Source organism: Neofelis nebulosa, chromosome 14 (assembly GCF_028018385.1).
Source record: "Neofelis nebulosa isolate mNeoNeb1 chromosome 14, mNeoNeb1.pri, whole genome shotgun sequence".
NCBI classification, from domain to species: domain Eukaryota; kingdom Metazoa; phylum Chordata; class Mammalia; order Carnivora; family Felidae; genus Neofelis; species Neofelis nebulosa.
The window spans coordinates 30,863,056-30,880,903 of record NC_080795.1 but is presented as its reverse complement, the minus strand read 5'-3'; the positions used below and the strand labels follow the sequence as shown (position 1 = coordinate 30,880,903).

At 33.8% G+C, this 17,848-nt stretch overlaps 1 long non-coding RNA gene across 1 annotated transcript in view; it reads right to left on the bottom strand.

Moving 5' to 3' along the window:
* Window positions 1-6,421: 6,421 nt before the first annotated feature.
* LOC131495144 (uncharacterized) overlaps window positions 6,422-17,848 on the bottom strand; it is a 301,564-nt gene continuing 290,137 nt past the window's right edge. Inside the window, exon 3 of the long non-coding RNA XR_009253789.1 lies at window positions 6,422-6,538. This is a non-coding gene — a long non-coding RNA (uncharacterized LOC131495144). The remainder of the gene's footprint in view (window positions 6,539-17,848) is intronic.

The window sequence follows — 17,848 nt, the reverse complement described above, 5'->3', positions numbered from 1 at the left end:
TAAATATGGAAAAAAATTAACAGATCATATAATATTGTTTAATCACTGTTCTGTATTCTATAAAAGTGCAAATTCATTAAGTAGATATTGGATATTTTCCCTTCACTGCTAACACATATCATCATTTACATTAATTCCTCAGGGATATTATCAAGTAGTTGTTTGGAAGGCATCTTCAATTTTTTGAAAGTATTATGCTTAAAATAACCCAACAATTAAAAGAGCCTGAAACTCACTTGAATACCAAAAGGTTCAGACTTAATTCTCTCCAATGTGTGGAAGTTGTAAATTTAATTTAGTTAAACCACTGAACTGCATGATTTTCTTTTTCTAAAATGATGGGTACCTTTAGTTGAACTGGACAAATATCCATAAAATTCAAAATTATAAAATTATTTACCTATTATTTATAGATTTTTCATGAAAAAAAGTAAATGCATGTAAATTCATTAAGATGTAGGAGATTCCGGGGCGCCTGGGTGGCGCAGTCGGTTAAGCGTCCGACTTCAGCCAGGTCACGATCTCGCGGTCCATGAGTTCGAGCCCCGCGTCAGGCTCTGGGCTGTTGGCTCAGAGCCTGGAGCATGTTTCCGATTCTGTGTCTTCCTCTCTCTCTGCCCCTCCCCCGTTCATGCTCTGTCTCTCTCTGTCCCAAAAATAAATAAAAAAAAACGTTGAAAAAAAAAAAAAATTTAAAAAAAAAAAAAAAGATGTAGGAGATTCCTTCCTGTTATGGGTTTAATAGGGGTTTGGAGGAATTCTGAACTTACAGCAGAGCACAAATAAAGATATGCAACACTTTGAGATGTCTTCTACTTAAGTTTACTATGTATCTAAATGAGTCTCATAAGTGCATGTTTTTTTCATAAGGATCAACAGGGCCTCTCACACTCCACAGCCAGAAGAGGACTTCCCTGGACACTCAAAGCTTCCTGGCCTCTTTCAGTCATTAAATCAAACCCCATAGGCTTCTCTAGTGGAAGCAGATTCTTTTCAAATATATCAGCTTAAAATTGCCCTTAAACTTAAACTTCTTCACTGATTACTTACAAAAATCTAGCACTTCAAGAGAAGCTACTAGTATTTGTCGTTTATAGAGCCTTACCTCTACTGATGTCCATATCTACAGAACTCGTCTCAGACTATCTTTTTTAAATAAATTCTTTTTAATGTGTATTTATTTTTGAGAGAGAGAGACAGAGCAAGAATAGGGGACGGACAGAGAGATTGGGAGAAAGAATTTGAAGCAGGCTCCAGGCTCTGAGCTGTCAGCACAGAGCCTGACGTGGGGCTCGAACCCATGGAGTGGACTGGGAGATCATGGCCTGAGCCAAGGTCTGACGTTTAACCGACTGAGCCACTCAGACACCCCTCAGACTGTCCTTCAATCCTGTACTTTACCTCTTCCAATACATTCTGCTTAATGTTACTGTGGACACTCCAAGAACACTACTGGGCACTTAATACTTTCTTGCAAACCACAAGCACTAAATGCTTTTTCTTTGGAAAAAGGCTCCAAAGAGCTTTGTTGGCAACTTCACAGAGAGTAAATCATCTGGACTGTCAAATCTGTTGAACAAGTTCCTCAGGTCATTCACAGACACTAAGAAACAGCAAGTTACCCCCGTTTCAACTCTTCTCACTCTGGCCCATGGTTTCTCTGCTGTTGCTGAGGTGCAAGCTTCAGCAGGTAATGCTCATGATCACACACATACCAGACACCCAGCTCCTTCCCTCTCCCTGTGTGTTATGCCTTGCTCTAGGAACCAGCCTCCTTTGAAGGAGCCAAGTAACCATATGGAGGAGAATACAGCTGATGCCTCAAGAATAACTTTGTGAAAAGAAGATATACATCTGGATGTCGTCTTTAGAGAAGTGTCTATTCATGTTTTCTGCCCATTTCTTCACTGTATTGTTTTTCGGGTGTGGAGTTTGGTGAGCTCTTTATAGATTTTGGATACTAGCCCTTTGTCTGATATGTCATTTGCAAATACCTTTTCCCATTCTGTCGGTTGCCTTTTAGTTTTGTTGATTGTTTCCTTTGCAGTACAGAAGCTTTTTTATCTTCTTGAGGTCCCAATAGTTCATTTTTGCTTTTAATTCCCTTGCCTTTGGAGATGTGTCCAGTAAGAAATTGCTGCAGCTGAGGTCAGAGAGGTTTTTTCCTGCTTTATCCTCTAGGGTTTTGATGGTTTCCTGTCTCACATTCAGGTCCTTTATCCATTTTGAGTTTATTTTTGTGAATGGTGTAAGAAAGTGGTCTAGTTTCATTCTTCTGCATGTTGCTGTCCAGTTCTCCCAGCATCATTTGTTAAAGAGACTGTCTTTTTTCCATTGAATATTCTTTCCTGCTTTGTCAAAGATTAGTTGGTCATACTTTTGTGGTACAATTCTGGAGTCTCTATTTTATTTCATTGTTTTATGTGTCTGTTTTTATGCCAATACCATGTTGTCTTGGTTATTACAGCTTTGTAGTAGAGGCTAAAGTCTGGGATTGTGATGCCTCCCACTTTGGTCTTTGTCTTCAATATTACTTTGGCTATTTGGGGTCTTTTGTGGTTCCAAACAAATTTTAGGATTGCTTATTCTAGCTTTGAGAAGAATGCTTGTGCAATTTTGATTGGGATTGCATTGAATGTGTAGGTTGCTTTGGGTAGTATTGACATTTTAACAATATTTATTCTTCTAATCCATGAGCAAATAGATCTACCCTATGACCCAGCAATAGCACTGCTAGGAATTTACCCAAGGGATCCAGGAGTGCTGATGCATAGGGGCACTTGTACCCCAATGTTTATAGCAGCACTTTCAACAATAGCCAAATTATGGAAAGAGCCTAAATGTCCATCAACTGATGAATGGACAAAGAAATTGTGGTTCATATACACAATGGAATACTACGTGCCAATGAGAAAGAATGAAATATGGCCTTTTGTAGCAATGTGGATGGAACTGGAGAGTGTTATACTAAGTGAAATAAGTCATATAGAGAAAGACAGATACCATATGTTTTCACTCTTATGTGGATCCTGACAAACTTAACAGAAGACCATGTGGAGGGGAAGGAAAAAAAAAGTTAGAGAGGGAGGGAGCCAAACCATAAGAGACTCTTAAAAACTGAGAATAAACTGATGATTGATGGGGGGTGGGAGGGAGGGGAAAGTGGGGGATGAGCATTGAGGAGGGCACCTGTTGGGATGAGCACTGAGTGTTGTATGGAAACAATTTGACAATAAATTTCATGTTAAAAAATAAAAATAAAAATAAAGAAGATATACAAATGATAGTCTTTTCTCTCCTTTGTCCAACTATTTATAAAATGAAGAAATTTCCTTTGCCTCTATCAAGACTTCTTATGAGATCAACCACCAGTTAACCTGTTCTAAAACTGTGACCAGCTGAATAATGCACTCCCTTAAATAGCTGCTATTTTTCTTCTCTGCTTCACCCTAAATGTATCTTCTCTCCTACTTCCCTGGTATTGTGCTCCCTACTGAAGTATTAGCACCCAAGTTTTGGCATGGGCTGAAAAATGCACCCAACCAGTAAGTTATTTTTTTTAAATACATCAGTAATTTATTTACAGATTATATAATATATACTACTACTTTCAGTGAAAAGTATAAAATATACATAAATATTATGTGTTATTGAGAATCCAATCTCTTTCTGTTCTCTGACCCAAGGTTCTCTCATCCTCAAGGTTTAGTTTCAATACATCATGTCCTAGTGTGTATATTACAGCTTACGATATCACTTGTACATTTCAGCTAATGGAAAGGAAATGAGTGGGAAAGAATTAACACAACTATTCTCATAAACATGAATGAGACGTTACATACATACCTTTCTCTCATATCCTATAACCAGCACTTAGTCATAATGCTTTACTTATCTGCAAGACAAATTTGAAAATACAGTCTTCCAATGCATATACTGTCAACTTATCTCTGAAAGGGCACCAAGAATACACAATGGGGAAAAGATAGTCTATTCAATAAATGTTATTGGAAAAACTGGTTATCTCCACATGAGAAACAAAGCAAGGAAGGAAGGGAGGGAAAGGAGGGAGAGAGAGAAGGAAGGGAAAGAAATTGGACCCTTATCTTACACCATACACAAAAATCAACTCAAAATGGATTAGAGATTTAAATGTAAGATTCGAGCTGTAAAACTCCTACAAGAAAACATACAGAGAAAGCTCCTTGATACTGGTCTTGGCACAGTTTTTAGGATATGATACCATAAGTAGAGGCAACCAAAGTAAGTAAGTAGGACTACATCAGATTAAAAAGCTTCTGCACAACTACTGGTGGAAATGTAAACTGGTACAGCCATTGTGGAAAACAGTATGAAGTTTCCTCAAAAACTTAGAATAGAAATACCATACAGTTCAATAATTCTAATACTGGGTATTTATGTAAAGAAAACAAAAACACTATTTTGAAAAGATATATGCACCTCTATGTCTATTGCAGCATTATACTACATCCAAGATATAGAAGCAGTCTAAGTGTCCATTGATAGACAAATGGATAATGAAAACTTGCTATACACACACACACACACACACACACACACACACACACACACACACACGGGAATATTACAGAGCTATTAAAAAGGATGCGATCTTGCCATTTGTGACAACATGGATGGATCTAGAGGGTGTTATGCTAAGTAATATAAATCAGACCCAAAAAGATAAATACCATATGATTTCATTCATATGTGGAACCTAAAAAACCCAGAATAAATAAATAAACAAACAAACAAGCAAAAGGCAAAATCAGAATTACAAATACAGAGAACAGACTGATGATTGCCAAGAGATGGGTGGGTGGGCAAAATGGATGAAGGGGAATAGGAGATACAAGCTTCCAGTTATGGAATGAATAAGTCACAGGAATAAAAGGCATAATGTAAGGAATATAGTCAATGATATTGTAAGAACTTTATGGTAACAGATGATAGCTACACTTGTAGGAAGCATAGCATAACATATACAGAAACTGAATCACAATGTTGTACACCTGCAACTAATGTAATATTGTATTTTAGCTATGTTCAATATTAAAATTAAAAAGCACAGCAAAGAAAATAATCAACAAAATGAAAGACAACCTACAGAATGAAAGAAAATATTTGCAAATAATGCTTCATATAAAGGGTTAAATTCAAGATATATTAAAAAACTCATGTAACTCAATAACAAAAAATAACCCAAATAAAAAATTCACAAAGTATCTGAAACATTTTTCTGAAAAAAGCATATAAATATCCAACACATATATGCAAAGGTACTCAGGGAAATGTAAATCAAAACTACAATGAGATATCCCCTCATACTGTTAGAATCACTATTATTGAAAAACCAAAAACCAAAGGTACTCAGGGAAATGTAAATCAAAACTACAATGAGATATCCCCTCATACTGTTAGAATCACTATTATTGAAAAACCAAAAGATACTAAGCATTGGTGAGGATGTGTAGAAAACAGAACCAACCTTACATGTTAGTGGGAATGTATGCATTAGTGAGAATGTAAACTGGTACCACCATTATGGAAAACATTAGGGAGATTTTTCAAAAAATTAAAAATAGAACTACCATATGATCCAGCAATCCTATCTCCGGATGTTTATTCAAAGGGATTAAAGTCAAGATCTTGAAGAGATACCTGCTCTCCTATGTTTATTACAGCATTATTCACAATAGGCAAGACATATACAGTATATATACACATACAATGGAATATTATCCACCCTTAAAAAATGAAGGAAATCCTACCATTTGTGACCACATGGATGGTCCTGGAGGACATCATTCTAACTCTAATAACCTACACAAAAAAAGGCAAATGCTGTATGATCTCACTTATCTGTGGAATCTAAAATAGTTATAGTCATAGAAGCAAAGAGTAGAATGGTAATTATCAGGGTTTGGGGAGTGGGAGAAATGGAGAGATGGTCAAAGAATAAAAATATCAGTTCTGTAAAATGAGTAAGTTCTGGAAATCTATTGCACATAGCATAGTGACTTTAGATAATAATACTGTACCCTATACTTGAAATTTGCTGAAAGTATATCCTATGTATTCTCGCCACACTCACATACAAGACACACACACACACACACACACACACATACACACACACACACACACACAGTAACTATGCGAGATAACAGATTTGCTAACTAGCTTGATTGTGGGGATTATTTGAATGTATATGTATATCAAATCATTAATGTGTATACTTTAAATACGTGCAATAAAAGAAGAAAATGTACCTTTAGCTGAGAGGAGACAGGCCCAACTGAAATGTGTAAATCCTTTTAATAGTGAAAGAAAGTGAAATTACTGTAAAGAGATAAAGTACCTCTGCCATAGTCTCCACCAACCACCCTTATACCCATACACATATTTTCCCTAGGGAGTCCATCCAAAGTCCTACCAAATAATGGTGTCCAGGTCAGAGTCCAAGATTTCTGGACCTTCTGATCAGTCTGGATGTGGTTTCTTGTGGTCTGATTACCTAAAAACAAGCAAACAAAAAATGATAAACACAATAATTAATTGCAATGATTATTATACAGAATGAATAACACACAACAGTGCATGGTCGCAGTTACAAAATCTCGCCAAGCAGTTACTGTGAAAACTGCCTGTTTTGACAGTGGTTAGGTTTCCTTAGTGAACACATCTGCCACAATCTTGTTCTGCTTTTTGCAAGGAATGTCTTTGCCCATTGTTTTCCAAACCATTTGCCTTTGCTCTCAGAACTTTAATTTTATAAAACGGTTTGGAAAAAACATCTCCATAATAAGAGTACCATTGAAATGTAGAATGCATTAAATAATTAAGTTATTCTGAATGAGAAAGAAAAAAAACGGTCATTAGGGAAACACTGGTTTTTCAAAATTCTTTGGAAAGCACTATAAAACAAAGTAGAATTAAAATTGCTTTAAGTTAGTTCCCTTTAGAGAAGTTATCCAAATTTGTTTCTGTATTTCAATTTTAAGCTTTCTCCTGCCCCAAATCAGGCATTATCAACCCCATTTAGAGATTATACAATGATCAATAGTTTCTCTCTATGTTAGAAAACTCAATTTAGAAAAAATTGCGTAAAATTCCTATACAAATAGCAAAAATATATAAAAAAACATACAATGAAAATTTTAAAACCTAACTGAAACACATAAAAAGCCATAAATTAGTTGGCAGATATTTTTAGGAAGCAGAAATAGCAATGAAGCAATGGAGATATCAAATTTCTCCAAATTAAACCATGTTCAATCAAAATCATAAAAGAATTTCTATGGGCTGGTTCAATGACGTTTTTTAAAATTCATCTTGAAACAAAAATTCTAGAAGTATCTAAGGCAAACATATTTGAAGACATTTTTTGAAAAATATGGAAATAAATATCTCTGCATTTAAGAAGGCCATAAAATGTACAAAGGAGGTTGAAGACTTAAAAGAACAGATCTTAGTTGCAGAACATTAGGCTAAAAAGGATGGGTGATTAATCATTTTTTTTTCTGGACACATGGAAAATAATTAGTCATCTGTGATTTAGCAGAAAATGCATAAACACCAGATGTTTCTATCCTGCTGTGCACCATACAAATGATGTTCTTTATTGAAATACCTTAAATGGAATTAAACTTAAAGAATTTAATAGGGTGATTTCATCTTTACATTAAAAATAAAAAAAATCCTGCCATAACGGTAGCATTTTGAATTAATATGAACAGATCAATTCACTGTTTTACACCATTAAGTTTTGAAAAGACTATTATCAGTTAATTCTTACTTAATTCTATTTTTATTATATCTTTAATATATCTTATATTTAAGGTGCTTCGATAACACGAAGAGCCCTGAGAATAAAAATAAGTAGATTATAGATTTGTCTGAAACCAAGTTCAATGGCTTCTAATCAAAAATAACTTTTTGAGTTTACAATGTCATATATTTAAGATCTATATATCCTATTATAGACAAATCAATTAAATGGCATTAGTATGATATGTTCAAATATGATTTTCAAAGCATTCATCACCTCTTAGGAATTTGGTTTATAATGATGGTATATCACTGTCACCATCACCATTAATGCTTTGAGGCACATATCTTACTTTCTAAAGTCCAAAAGCAACTCATTGCTAAATAGTAAGTATCACAATCTGCTCTATATTACTGATATACTTACATATTTTATTCTTTTTATTATCCTTTGAATAATTGATATATGCAAAAGTATACACAACATACAAGTAATTAATTGTTAAAGTAAAAAAAAATGAACATTTGTGAACACATCACTTAATACAAAAACAAAATATTATCAAATACAATATGCTTCTTAGCTTTGCTTGTTTTCAAGCTTCATAATAATTGTGTATGCAGTATGCAGTGTTTTGGGACTTACGTCTTTACAAGCTCCATTATTTTTTCATGATTCATATATGTTACTGTATAGTGGGGTAGACAGTAACATTATTATATGTTTACTTATTTTTTCACATACACTTAAAGACTTTCTTTTTTGACATTAAATGGACATACATGACACTGGACATATTTAAACTATATAATTTGATAAGCTTCAATGTATGGACACAATCCTGGAACAATCATCTCATTGTGATAGAACAGGAATGACTCTCAGACGGCTGATCCAAGAACCATGGAGAACAATGGACTGTAGAGTCACTCCTTGGAGAAAAATTGGAGCTTAAATCAAGAAACATTCCCCAACCTAAGAGTAGTAGAACCTGGCAGCCTTAATGCAGGTGGATTTTATAACTACTATAGACTAGTGCTATATATTTCCAACTCTCTCCCCTGTGGATGGCAGTGTGTCTAAGAGCTAAATCATAAAACTACTGTCCATTATTTGTGTGGAAAGCAGAAAACTTACCTTTTAATTTTATAGGTCCCCTGATAAGTAAGAGTAACTTCCAAGGAGACCCATTTGGACCTGATATGATAGTCAAGTCTTTGAGCCTGATACCATGATTGGATGATTCATCTGAGTACCTTAAAAGATAATAAATTTTTAAATTTCTTTCATATTACATTTGGGAGACGAATAATTAACATCAAAGAACTGACTACGGTACATTGAGTGGCATTAATGGCCCCAGTTGCTATCTCCCCACATCCTTGTCCTTTGTCCTCTAATTCTGTAGTCTTTCCCAAATGTTTTCACTTGGTTTTCTATGCTTGTTGTGAGTATATAGTCAGAAAACCTACTGGAAGGAGCTAGACTTCTGAAGGAAGGTATTCTCCCTAGCAAAGCCAAGCTATCCTGGCTGAGAATATCTTAGCCATCCAGCCCTAAATTCAACACTCTGGCAGACTTTAAATGATCTAATACACAACATACAAAAAGAAAACACTCACATTTTTAGAAAAAAATGCAGAAAAGCATTTTCATAAACTTAGGATAAGAAAAGAATGTTTGAACAGGTTATAATTTATGCTAATCATAAAAGAAGTAACTAATAAATTGGACAGTATTAGAATTTAAAACTTTTGTTCATCACAGAACACTATTAAGGTAGTGAAAAAGGAAGCCACAGCCTGGGAGAAGGTATTTGCCTGAGAGAAGGTATTTCAATTTCTTCAGTTATCAATAAAATGCAACAAAAATTAAAAGCACAAAAAATATCACCAGAAAGACTAAAACCAAAAAAATAAAAATTAGTCAATACTGTTTTGATAAGGATCTGGAGCAACTTTTATAATGGTTGGTGGGATAATAAGTAAGTGTTTTGGAAAACTGCTTTTCATTAGTTATGTAAACTGATCATAGTATACTCCATGAGACAGAAATTCCTCTTCCTAGACATACATAAAATGTTTTAACAATGTTACTCATAAAAAGTCTAATATGTACATAATAGAAATGTCTATCAACAAATGATGTATATTTTTATATTATCCATAAAGTAAAACACAGCACTGAAAATTACCTGGGTGGCGCAGTCGGTTAAGCGTCCGACTTCAGCCAGGTCACGATCTCACGGTCTGTGAGTTCGAGCCCCGCGTCGGGCTCTGGGCTGATGGCTCGGAGCCTGGAGCCTGCTTCCGATTCTGTGTCTCCCTCTCTCTCTGTCCCTCCCCCGTTCATGCTCTGTCTCTCTCTGTCCCAAAAATAAATAAACGTTGAAAAAAAAAAATTAAAAAAAAAAAAAAAAAAAAAAAAAAAAGAAAATTACAAGGCTACTAATGCATACACCAACATGACGAATCTCACAGACATTTTTTGAATGAAACAAAGCTGATACAAAGTAATGTAGATTGCACGATTCCACTTATGTAAATAGAAAAATTATATATATATATATATATATGTTTATGTATGTTATATAACCTTTAGCAATAATAACTCTGAGGCAGTGATAACTTTGAGGGATCATAAAAGTAATTTATAATTTTTGGCAAATCTTTAAACAGATGGCAGCTGTAGAGGTTCAGTTAAATTTGTGAAAGTTTACTGAAATCCACACTACTGGTTTCTGGGTTTCTGCATGGCTCTGTATGTTGTACCTGAATAAAACAGAATATAAATAGCCCCATTAATACCTGTGCATTTACTATCTAAGAGAACTCAGGCAATTTATTAAAGTGTTCATTGAAAATCGGTTTTCTTCATCTTTAAAAAGTAAACAAGAACATCTATTTCACAGTACTGCTAAAAAGATGAAGTGGATAACCCATAAAAGCACTTATTCTGATTCCCTATGAAAATACAGATGTTTATAATAGTAAAATAAAATGTTATACATTCTTATTGAGTGACATTTATTTTCTTATTTTCTCCCATATTAAAATGTGAAATATATGAAATTCAATTTAATAGGGACATTAATGCTTACAAATAACTCTTCAAGAAAACATAATCATATATTCTTGGATGCACATTTTATCCTGTATCCTTATGAACAAGGAAGGCCTGAGACTCTCATCCGTTGTTACACAGTGTGTATGAAAGCACATTAAGAACTGCTGAGCAAAAGTGTTACATAGACTATTCCTGTTAAATTTACTGACCCTAAAGCCATCTGTCCTGAATTGAAATGCTCAGAATTGTCAGTATGTAGTTTATGTGATAATGAATGATGCACCATATAAACTAAACCAAATAGATAGCATAAGTGGTCCCAAATTCATCAAACGGGACCCTTCTTTCTTCCAGTTTTGGGGCATAATAAAATCTGCTTAGCTACTGAAAAGATTGATTAACCAGATGTGCTTTGAATCTCAGACCCTAAAATGTGACTGCAGAAAATGAACTATATTAATTCAAAATTTAATGTGTTATTATGACACATACATCCTAATGACCTTAAATTATTAGTAAATATTTAGGATATTAAAAATATATAAAGAATAACTTTTAAAAATCACCTGTGTAGGGACCATCTAGTTTAAGATGTAAAACATTATCAGTAGAGCCAAAGATGTGTTACGGCTATCACCTAGTGTATCCCCCTTTATTTCTACACAGAGATAACCTCTTAAGTACTTTTGTTGATTAGCATTCACATGCAACATTTTTACATTCAGTGATTATATATATATGACATATATATTATATATTTAATGACATTTACTGAGCTGAAAGCATAAGTTGTTTATTTTTGCTTTTTGCTAGTTTTGAAATATAACTGATTACAGCTATATTATCAGAGTACTGCTGTGGTCACAGCTCATCCATTATGACTACTTACTTTTGCATTTTTATGATACTTTAAATATTCTGAAAGTATGTGCTTATATTTTTTACCTAAGACTTTATATTTTTCATTTGAATTGGAGTAGTTGTTTTCTATATTTATTATTAATTTCTTATTTACTGTATTATTTCACTGTATTCAGCAGTTTAAGGTGTATATTATTTCTATGACAAATATATAAGGGTCCTTTGCATATTATACAGAATAATTTTAATATATGTCTCTATAGGCAATTGAAAAAGAATAATTTTAGTTTTCACCATTTAAAATTAAATACATCTCAATCAATTATATCTAACTGTGCTGTTGCAACTAGGTAACTGGAAAATGAGCCTGCTCAACACAAGAAAATGGGAGAGAAGTGTCAAAAGCAAAACTGAAAGTTTTTCCCCAAACTATTTTCCCACTAAGACTCTATCCACCCATATCAGTTCAAAAAGCCTTAGTTCCTCTAAGGGTTTCTAATACTGGTTATGACAGTTCTAAATCCATACTTTACTCCTCTCTTTTTCAGGACTGATTTTGGTGGAAGAAACCAGCAACCTGAGTTAAGTCACGATGTTGGCATTTTCTGACTTTTTCACTATTAGATTTTCAAATATTGAACCATCCTTGTAATTACTGAATGAAACCAACTTTGTCAAGACTGAGTTTTTAATGCATTGATGGATTTAATTTCATGATAATTTACTTGAAGTTTTGCACCTAGATTCATAGATAAGACTGGCACATAGCTTTCCCTGCACCTTCCCCTTTTCCTCTGCATGCTTATGTTGTACAATGCTTCAAAAATGATCATACACTTCCTTTTCTCCATTTTGAGGAAAAGCTTTAGAAAGTGGATATTTTTTCTCTTTTTAAATTGTTTAATTTATTAATATGTGTATTGATTTTTTACCAGTAATTTTTGTGGCTACTGATAAATTCAGAGTTCTAGTTATGCTTAAATAATTTTAAATAATAATTTTCTAGAATATTACTTATTACACTGAAGTTTTCAAATGTATTATCATTAATTATTCAAAACATTGTTCAAAGATTTTATGATATTTTAAACTCCTTCTTCATCTACAGATAAATCTTTAAAATTATTTCTAATACTGTTTGCACTCCTCATTTCTCATCTTGACCATTGAGACTTAAACTTGTCTGTTTGGTGTTTTCCCAGAGGTATTTTTAAAATTTAATCTCTACCATTTGTGTATGTGTTTTGGACTGGATTTTCTACCAAATCCTGGCTTAATTCAATTTCCAAACTTTAACATTCTATGGGCATTTTTCTCTTGCTTGTTTCCAAAGTTCTTGGGCTAAATGATTTTCTAACCTATTTTTAAACTTTCTTTACATTTCAATAATGTAATTATAATATAAACATTCATTTAATTGCCAGTCTAGCTCCATCTCACATGCTATAATATTTTAAAATTTAATTATAGTTTCACAATTTTATTGATTTTAAAAATTTAGTAATTTAAACTGTGATTTTATCTATAAATTTATGAAATATCTGGACTACATTTATTCTTTTATTTCTAATTTTTGTATCATATTCACACAATGCGATTTACATGATTCTCTTTCTGTGGAATAATGAATTTTTGCAATATTCTAAAAATGCTTTAAAAGTGTATCTCTTTACCTGATAGCATTCCTGTTTGTGCATAATCCTGTAAGCAGTCTTATGAAATATGTTGTTACTAAATTTTGTCTTTACTATTCTGGCCTGTTTGAGCTTTCATCAGAAATTTTTCTTTTCTTTTCTTTTTTTTTTTCAAAATACCCCAGTAAATTTCTTTATGTGATTATTCCATTTACTTGCTTTATACAGGTTGATATTATGTGCTACATGTCAAGTTAACTTAGAATAATACTTAAGGAGCCTGGAATTAAACTGCATGTGTTTCAGAGCATGACCACTGCTCTCTAGTTGTGTGATCTTCAGCAGGTTACTTAAACTCTCTATCCCTGAGTTTTCTCATGCATAAAAGGAGTTTAAAAAGAATATCTAAAGTTTGTTACGTGGATTACACAAATGTAATGGGATTAAATACTGCCTGGAATACAATAGGTGCTGTATTCAAGCTTAACCTATATTGTGTTATTATACATATATACACACATAAATATGTATGTGTATATGATATATATTTTGTATGCATACATGAAAGTAAGTTCCTGATTTTTATATTTTTGATAAATTATTTCTTTTTTCATTATTTAACACTTATTCTCTATTAATTTTTCAGCTTTGCTGAAGTATAATTAATACATAAATTTTTAATATATTTAACATATACTACATGATGATCTAATATACTTCTACATTGTGAAAGGTTTCCTACCATTGTATTAATCAACACATTCATCACCTCGTATATTTACCTTTTTATTCTTTTTGATGAGAAGAATTATGTTCTATTCTTATCAAATTTCAATTACACAAAACAGTATTATCAACTATAGCCACCATGTTACACATGAGATCCTCAGATCTTACTCATCTTATAACTAAAAATGTGTACCCTTTCACCAACTTATCCCTATTTCTCTCATCCTTGAGTCCCTGGCAATCTCCATACTACTACATATATACATACCAGTTCATATTCTTTTTTTAGTTCCACAAGTGATATCATGCAGTGTGTTTTTCTCTGAATTATTTCCCTTTACAAAATGCTCTCAAGTTTCATCCATGTTGTCAAAAATAGCAGAATGTCCTTTTTTTTTTTTAAGGCCAAGTAATATTCTACTGTGTATGTACAGTGTGTATTTTCTTTTCTTTAAAGTTTACTTATTTATTTTGAGAGATAGAGACAGAGACAGAGAAAGTTGGGGAGGGGCAGAGAGAGAGGGAGACAGAGAAATCCCAAGCAGGCTCTGCATCCACAGAGCCTGATGAGGGGCTCAAACTAACAAACCATGAGATCATGACCTGCAGAAGTTAGACACTTAACCAACTAAGCCACCCAGGTGCCCCCACCATTTTCGTTACCCATTCATCTGCCAACACACACTTTGGTTGTTTCCATACAACTACTGGCTATTATGGATAATACTGCAATGAACACAAGAGTACAGATATCTCTTTGAGATAGTGATTTCTTTTCTAAGGACATATACCCAGAAGTGGAACTGCTGAATCACATGATAGCTTTATTTTTAATTTCCTGAGGAACCTTCATACTGTTCCCAAGTGGGGTATTGAAGTGTTTTACTCTTGTATGCTGTCTATTTCTCCCTTCAGATCTGTTATGTTTGCTGTACATATTTAACAACTCTGATGTTGACTGCAAAAATATTTACAATGATTACATTCTCTTCATGAATTGACCTCTTTATCATTATATATTGACCTTGTCTTTTTTTACAGTTTTTGGCTTAAAGTCTATTTTGTCTATGTATAACTACCCCTTCTTTCTTTGGATTTCTATTTGTATGGAATATCTTTTTCCATATCCTCATTTTCAGTCTCTCTTTCTTCTTTTATTTTTAAGTTTATTATTTATCTTGATAGAAAGAGAGCATGAGCAAAGGAGGGGCAGAGAGAGGGAGAGAGAAAATCCCAAGCGGGTTCCATGCTGTGAGTGCAGAGCCCGACTCAGGACTCAAACTCACGAACCGTGTGACCATGACCTGAGCTGAAATCAAGAGTCAGACTCTTAACTGACTGGGCCACCAAGCACCCTCAGTCTCTGTTTCTTCTTAAGGCTGAAGTGAGTCTTTTTAGGTAATATACCATTCAGTCTTGTCTTTCTATCCATTCATCCCCTCAATGTCTTAATTGAACAATGTAGTAGGGCCTTTGATATTTCCACTTAAAATAATTATTGATGGGCATGGACTTACAATTGCCATTTTCTTAATTGTTTTCTGGATGTTTTTAATTCTTTTTTTGCTTTTTTCCCTCTCTTACTCTCTTCCTTTGTGATTTGATGATTTTCTATAGTGGTACACTTTGATTCCTTTCTCTTTACCTTTTGTGTATCTACTACAGGATTTTGCTTCATGGTTATCATGAGGCTTACATAAAACATCTTATAGTTATAAGTCTATTTTAAGCTAATAACAACTTGCTTTAGATACACCAAAAGCTCTACATTTTTACACCTCACTCCAAATTTTATGTTTCGATGGCACAATTTACATCTTTTTATACCGTTTATCCATTAACAGTATTGGATATAATTAATATCCATTAGAGTTACATTCTTATCACTAGTGTCTTTTAACCTTTATACTAGTTATAAGCGATTTATCCACCACCATTATAATATTAGAATACTCTGACTTTAACAAGTTACTTCCAAAGAGATGATGGTGACTTCATTTTATTGTTGGAGTGAACTGGAGGGAGAAGGCAAGAAATGCCCAGGAGCTCCCCTAGGCTCTGGGGAGCATTACAGCTAGTCCCTAGATACATGCTAATTATAAAAGGGACCTTTAGGTAGCACCTTGTAGAGCATGCAGTTAGTTTCTTCCAGGGAAAGACTGAGAGGTGAGTGTTTTTGCCTACCCCCTCATCACTGAACCCAGGGTTATAGCCACAGGGAGTGCTCCCACACCACTTGAGAATTACTTCTTTGTTTGCTATAGTGCTATAGGACCCTTGCACACAAATCTCACAGGCTTTCAGAACTAGGTGTTTTGCTCCTCAGGGGGAAACTGGCAGTTAGGTGTTCCTCCTGAGTGTATAAAGCAATAAGGGGAATGAGATTTATGGTGGGAATGCCTCTCAGCCTTTCCTACATGTTCAGCGTGGGTATTTTCTCATTTGCCCTATGCATAGTAGTTACTCAGCTCCTAGATTTCTCTTAGAGGAAACTGCCCTGTGTGTAGCCATATATTTGGTGTGTCCATGGGAAGAGGGAAGTTCAGGAGTCTCCTATGTCACCCTCTTGGTCCCTCAAACATCTCTGTTAATTTTAGTTCATATTAATATTCATTCACTTAGTTTTATTTTAGATATTATTGGCCTGATGTTTGCTTTTCCATCCTTTATTTTATAGTATTTTTACTGGAATAATGAATCATAGTGTATATGCTTCTAAGGAATGAAATGAAAGAATGAGCAAAGAGAAAGAATGAGGTTAATGGATAAGCATATATGACCTAGTTTGGAAGAACATGCTTATCACAAAAGGGAATTTTGCCAAAAGTGACATGTTTGGATTAGTCATTTTGGAGATAAAATAAGATGATGAAATATTCTCATTGGTAACAACATGAATGAGTGATTAAAACCGAAGAAGTAATTCTTAGTAAGGAAACTGATGAACTGAGAGTCCATTATTTTGAACACATAAGCCTTGTAGAGAACTTAAGCTTCTTAGGGCTACCACAATAAAGTACCAGAGACTGGGTACTTTAAACAACACAAATATATTTTCTCACAGTTCTAGAAGCTAGAAGTCTGAGACAAAGTATCAGTAGTCTGAGGCTGTGAGGGAAATTCCTACTCCATGCCTATCTTCCAGGTTCTAATAATTTGGTAGCAATTTTGGAAGTGGTTGGCTTGCAGAGTCATCACCTCGATCTCTACTTTCATGTTCACATGTGTTTCCTTATGTGCATGTCTGTGTCTAAAATTTCTCTTTTTATAAGGATACCATTCATATTTGATTAGAGGCCAACTCTTCTCCAGTAAGAAGACCTCATCTTAACTGATTACACTTGCAATGGCACTATTTCCATATAAGAACACATTCTGAGGTACTTGAGGTTCAGACTTCAACATATAAATTTTGGTAACACACAGTTCAATCTATAACATAGATGATTTTCTATAATGATCATGGCAGAGACTATAGTACAGAAGAAGTCCATAAACAAGGACAAAGTATTTAATAAATGAGGGAGAGTAAATAAGAAAATACATTTGGATAATTCAATAGGGGAAACAGCAATGGAAGGAAGATAATGGTATACATGCATGTCATTATGCTCAATGCATCAAGTTGTTTATGTTTCTTTGTTTTTATAAAGTTCATAATAGAGCAACGGAAAGCAAGTAGGATATACATTATTGTGTTATTATTTGGAAAATACTGCCATTGTTTCCAATGACAGATAAGCTGAAGACAATGAAGAGTAACTAG